Below are 6,519 nucleotides of genomic sequence, written 5' to 3'. Positions count from 1 at the left end.
TGTGTTGAGTTCATTGTGCAACTGTTCCAACAGAGGATTTTCCATGCTCTGTCAGGTACTATTTATCACTGAGTCTGGCACATAATCAATATTCTCAGAAGATCAATGTGAGGGTAAATCAGGTTGATATTGAGCTTCGTGCGCAACAATGGCTAATTACTGTACCACATAAGATTAGTCAGTGTTTAAATCAGTGATGGAGCTTGTTGGGATCCAAACTGAAGCTGAACTGGACAGAGAAACTCCATTATAAGTATACCTTTTACATAACAATTTATTTATAAATACTTTTCATTATTTTAAACAAACCAAAATGATATTTTTTTTTTTATCATACACACAGAGAATAGAGTTTAAAAATCGCAGACAACTAAGGTGTTGTACTTCGGTAATAGCAATACATATTACATGAGTTGTTGCACTTTTAAAGAAAGCATGTTAAAAACCTATTAGATGAGGACAATGTAGCCATATCCTCTGGGGTATGCAATTGCATTCTAATGGCTATATCCATTGTGGTTTGAACAGGCTGTTATCGATCATAGCACCATGCCCAATGTACAAGCATCTAAGCTGCTAATGAACTCTTATTTCAACTTTTAACCGAAATCTTGAAATTTGACTAAGAATCCCAGTGGAGAGAAGCTAGTTTACCCAACAGGTATCTTTTCCTGCTGTCCATTTGCAATACAAGACATTTAAAAAAAGAGGCGTGCTTGTGTGTGTGAGAGTGGTAGATAGGAAGTGTTTGGGAGGGATGCAGAGTTTTAAAAATCTGTCTTACTTATATTCGTTGCTTTGAGCAGGAAATGAGATAATGTTAATAATTAGTAGGTGGGGATAAAAAATGTATTCCTGTGCATCTGACTGTGTGTGTGTCCATCTGTTAGCACCTTTAAAAGGTATACAGATAACTCTCCTCTGCCTAATATAATAGGATTTTCTGCCCATCTATCTGGAGTAAATGCAATTACAGAGCTGTTATGGGTAGCATTCTCAGATTTCTGTTTGAAATTATTATTTTTTTTTTACTATGGTCTCTTTGCATACCAGTGGCCACACTGAAGCCAAACAGACATATTTTTTCATGAACATATCCGCCCATTACTGCTCAGCATTCTCGAATCCAGTGGATGGGCATGGCAGACCGACATCCGACCTTCAACCCTAATGTAGTCCAACAAAGGAATGTTCCATCATGTTGCCTGGCAACCAGTGAGGAGAGTCTGCAGAATCATTCTTGATTTAACAGCCATTAAAATAAGCAATATGTAACCCCACTTGTTGCCATTAATGAGCTGTGAGTTAATTTGGGATGCATCTAGTAAAGTAAGAGTGTTAGATCTCTTACATCATAATGAAGATAAACTTAAGGAAAGAAATAATTATAAGAATAAGAGACTTGAAATTAAAAAAGGTTTAATTTTTTTTTTGTACAACCTGAAATACTAAGTGTATCCTTGGCAAACATTTCTGCAAGAAGAGCTCTGTCCAGAAAACAACATCTGAGCAATGCATAAGGGTGTGGCAGAAAAAGCCACAAATTCCTCATTTGACAATATGACTGACTGAAATAATGAGAACTTTGCCATCAGCCTCTCTTTTAATGCCCACTGTGTGGTTCTGCAACCACATTTGCCATAAGCAATGATGGACAATAACAAATATTTGGATAGTTTTTAATAATTCATAACATACTCTATCCACTTTAGATGATAATAGCTTCCGGCAGATTCGTGACAGCCTTCGTGGAAAGTAGATTATGGGCGCCTGTAGCAAAGGCTAAACTGACTGGAGTACACTTTGATTTCCGAAATTTGCATGTTCACAAAAAGTGATGTTATTCTTTCAAAGCAACATCTACATATTTTCTCATAAAAAAAAAAACAGAAAACAAAAAAATATTGGGGAGGAAGTGGTGAGTAATCTCCATTTCCCTGGAAATTCAAGACAGTGATTTACTGTAAGCTGATCCATTTACAGTTTGAGTGCTCATTAATATCTTGCAAATGAAAATGAAAGCTGAAAAGGTCAACATTTTATAATTTCTGAGATCCCTCTAATGCTGCTTACAGTTGCTAAAAGCAACTTTTACAGACCATTACTGTAAAACCTTACGATTTAAATTGCTGCATAATTTTTCTAATGTACAAGTGTTTGAAATCAAAGAAAACGGAAAGTTATTTATTAGTCTTATCACCTTAATCCATGACTGCTCAATGGCAGTAAGTATTGGTTCTGATTTTGGAGATGTTAACTTGTTAATGCTTTATTAGTTTTTGTCTTTGTTATTAAAGCCACAGCAGCACAGCAACTCTAAAATGTAAACTGAGGCTGCCTCATGGGCTAATATATAAATTATTTAAAAAAATACACTGTAAAGCTATAGTTAGATTAAATGAGTATCACCACAAGAGAGCTTTACAAATGTTGCAGATCAGACCTCAAGCAGAAATTTCTTATTGGTGCATCTCCATATGTACATTTTAACATTACAAATTGAGGAATTCGAAATTCATTAATTATCTTTATTCTATATATTAATAAATAATTGAGGTCCATGGTTTAACCATTAGTAGGTACCTGGGTCTTATTTTATAAAAGTTAAATTCAGAAATCCCAGACTAGACAGCGTGAGAAGCACATCCAGGAATTATTTTTTCCACAAAGGCCAAGCTAGCCTCCACAGGTGCTATGTCAAGGCAGGTGTAAGTAATCAAGCTAAATGCAGTTCTGCAGTTTTTTGCAAGAGACGAGGTTGATCACAGATCCAGTCTTATTCAGCAGATTGGTTAAACAATTTTTTGTACTTAAACAGCCTTAAACATATATTCCCTGAACACTTTTCTTAACTGAAAATAGCATGAGTTGAGGAGTTTCTTGTCATTTTTTTGAATGAATACTAACCGAAAATGAACACGGGAGGCTAATATGGCAACATGGTCAGATCTCACAGCTTAGAGATTAATAAAATATTTCTAACTTTTTTCTTAGTCCCTCGACGGTACAGTGTGTCAAGTCTTTGTCCTGAATGCAGGATACTTCAAATTATATCCTGATTACTTCATAAATATTACATTATGATGATGTGAAAGATTTTACTGAGCAGTAGATATGATTTTTCACTTTTTTGTTACAACTTTCTGTTATTCTGTGAACTATATATTACCAATGATATCAGTTAGTTGTGCAATAATAAGTTTAAAAAAGGGTCCACCTGTTCTAATACTTAAATGTTTTTTATGTATAAATCGTGTTACATGAAATAATGTACAATCATTCCTTGATGTAGTTTTTCTTCTGTAAAAGGAAGTTATAAATATGTGCTTATTATCCTTTTAATGCCAATTACATACCTCACATGGTGCAGCAAATACCGTCTTTGCTAAGACGTTCAGCATCTCATACTGCATACCTGAACATAACACCAGTAGAAAATCTGAGCCCAACGTAGATCATCTGTGTAATGCTAAAGTCACAGCCCTGTTCTGTGTGGTGCTGAATTGGACGCCAACAGTCTGCACAAGTAGCTGATGTCATCCCCAAAAAAGCAGTGATGCTAATGCAAAATTCAATTATGAGCATTTCTGTGACACATCAAGTCTATTACAGTAAATGCCTTTCTGTCAGATTTAGAACAACTGCCATCTTTAAAAAAACACATCAAAGAGTAACAATGTCCACATATATAATTAATAATTTAAGAACAGTATAGGCTACCATAATGATTTTAAAATAATTAAACTACTTGACTATGCAAGCAGCTTAAATGAGCTTTCTCTGAAGGTTCGATGGGCATTTCCTTCAGAGATAAGGTGAGGAGCTCAGTTGTCCGGGATAGGTTTGGAGAAGAGCTGCTTCACCTTCATATTGAGAGGAGCCAGAAGGGGTGGCTCCGACATCTTTGTCAGGCATCCTCTGGACGCTTTCCTCGCGGTGCTTCAGGTATGTCCCGTCGGGAGAAGGTCCAGGGGACAAACCAGGTCAGACTAGAGGAGTTATGTCTCTCTGCTGGCTGGGGAGCAACTCAGGCTGTCTGTGGAGAGGGAAGTCTGGGAGTCCCTGCTGAGACTGCTGTCCAAGCAAGCCGGTCTCAGAAAAAGTGGAAGACAAGGAGTACAGCACAAGTACCTGACTATATAAGAATATAAATTAGTGTTTTTTTTTTTTAAATGTAGGCTGGTAGAAAAATACCCCAAAATACAAATAGGGTTAAAACAGTCTTAACGAAACGCACTGCTTTGATACATACAGCATTTATAAGATTTCAAAGGGGAGATGGATGATTTACAAGAATATACATTTGGTTGGTCAGATACTCTGGCCCACAGTCCAGCCAAGGTAGATGGCAGTAATGTCCCTTAACATTTGCCGACATCTGCCGACTGCACAGAGTAAATGACCATGGTAATTTATGTGTAACTTATGAAGTAAATTTGCCCCAGACATCCGGAAAATTCTAACTTAATTCCTTATCTTGTTTTCGCGAAATAGGGTCTTGTTCACACAAAATATAAAACTAAAACAAGAATGTTAATGTGACTAACAAAGGGGGATTTTAATATAAACTGTACTGCAAAAAAAGAAAAGAAAATGCAGCTACATACTAATGCCAAAGAAACGGTTCTAGTCAGGTTTTCAGTAAACTCCAGCATGGTAAGATGATAAGATGACAACTGTGTAGTAAATCCAGTCATGCAATATTCTCAGTACTATACATATCACAGTTTCTTGGTGGTAGAAGCGTGACGAATTGCTAAATAAAGAGCAACATACCTCCAAAGTAACTAAAGAGACAAATTGCCTTTCAGTTTGTCTTCAGATAAGTCCGGGATTGTTATATTGAGGTTTACACACTGGGCATCCAGTGAGCAAACTCAAAAGTTCAGGGTAGCATGACAATGCATGGCATCCTATCTGGCAATCTGTTTGGCGAATCTGATGTTGGCATTTACCAGTTAAATAATACTTGTCTCATAGTATTAGTCAAAGTTTGGTGTGGGGAGATTCAGTGTGAGCCCCTTTGTTAGAGTAATAGGATCCCTTGTTGCTACAGACATTTGGAAAATTACACCAAAAAAATATTGGCAGCATTTTTAGGTGGGCATTTCCTATTCACTGTAAACCCAAACAAGTTACCACAACGAAAAGAACTTCAAACACATGGTTACATAAAAAAATTTTTGGTTGATAATCTTAATGTTGTTTTATGACGTTAGACTTCATTTAAATTTCACCTCATTCATAATAATTCAGTACACCAATTAAACTGTTTTGTTTGGTACTATTTAAAGTTTTGAATGCTAATGCTTCATTTGCAAAAAAAACTTATTCAGTCCTATGTTCAGGTGTTTCTATACCATTAACTGATAACACTAAGATATTAACATATTTAAAGAATACTTGTTTGTCAGATTTACCATTTGGATCCTGAGTGTATCATCTTTATTCTGTACCGTTACACAAACATATTACTTCAATAACCGTTTGACATTTTTCAGCTGACCACTTCGAACAGTCTATATAAAATATTGTAGAGCAAGCCACACCCATTGCCAACTAGTCATCCAATGGGATCCAATCTGCAGTAGTTCTTCCTTATCTAAGAGTTAAATTAGTTGACAGTTTTGGTTATTTTCTATTAAAATATTTAAATTATGCTTAATTAATACAGAAATAACACAGATTAATCCAAAGGTTTGTGTTAAATGTACTAAAAAAAAACTGTAACACTAACTCAACACATTTGAGTTCGCAGAAATTTAAAATTATGAGTTTCAAGTCTTTAGTCTAAATAATTTCTTTCATTTCAGCAATTATTTAAAATCAGCCCTTCTATACACGATACGATTTTTTTCAATCGCTGCACGCAGCTACATCTCACACTGTAAGACGAAACCGCAGGGATCAAAAGTTCACAGCTCACAATGTTTTTTTTTCACACTGTGCGGCCCTACATTCTATGGCGATTACCTGCTCAAACTGTACATCTAAAAACCATGTCGGACTCAGCTCTGTAGAGAGATGGCACTACTTGGACTCATCTATCTGGAAGCCAAACGAGTAAAAGAGGAAACGATGGTAGATTCAATGCCTCCTGTTAAATATGAAGATCACTAGCATGAAGTGCTGAAAGCCCTCAAAAGAAAAGGCGACTACATTTTTGGACAAAGACATGGCTGAGCAAACGTGGCTATTACAGTCTGTCAATTTTACTGACTCCATTTCCTTTTCACCTCTGCAATGCTTCTGTTTTTTCCTCTGAGAGGAAGAAGAGGAATCCTTGTTTGGCCATGTGCACTACGCGATATGCCCATGACCACCTTACGACGGCCGACTGAATTTCAAACATGTTTGATTTTCTCCTGGCTTTACGATTCCTGATCGGGAGGTGGTTGTGAGAGGCTGATCGCCCATCGTTACCCCTGTACACTACACGACGCACGATCAGGCTGAAAGTTGGCCTGATCGCAAAATTCTCTCATGGTGTGAGAATCGGCCCGAAAAGGGCAAAAAATC

This window comes from Cyprinodon tularosa, unplaced genomic scaffold (assembly GCF_016077235.1).
Source record: "Cyprinodon tularosa strain WSP-4 unplaced genomic scaffold, ASM1607723v1 ctg271, whole genome shotgun sequence".
NCBI classification, from domain to species: domain Eukaryota; kingdom Metazoa; phylum Chordata; class Actinopteri; order Cyprinodontiformes; family Cyprinodontidae; genus Cyprinodon; species Cyprinodon tularosa.
This window is presented reverse-complemented; position numbering follows the sequence as displayed.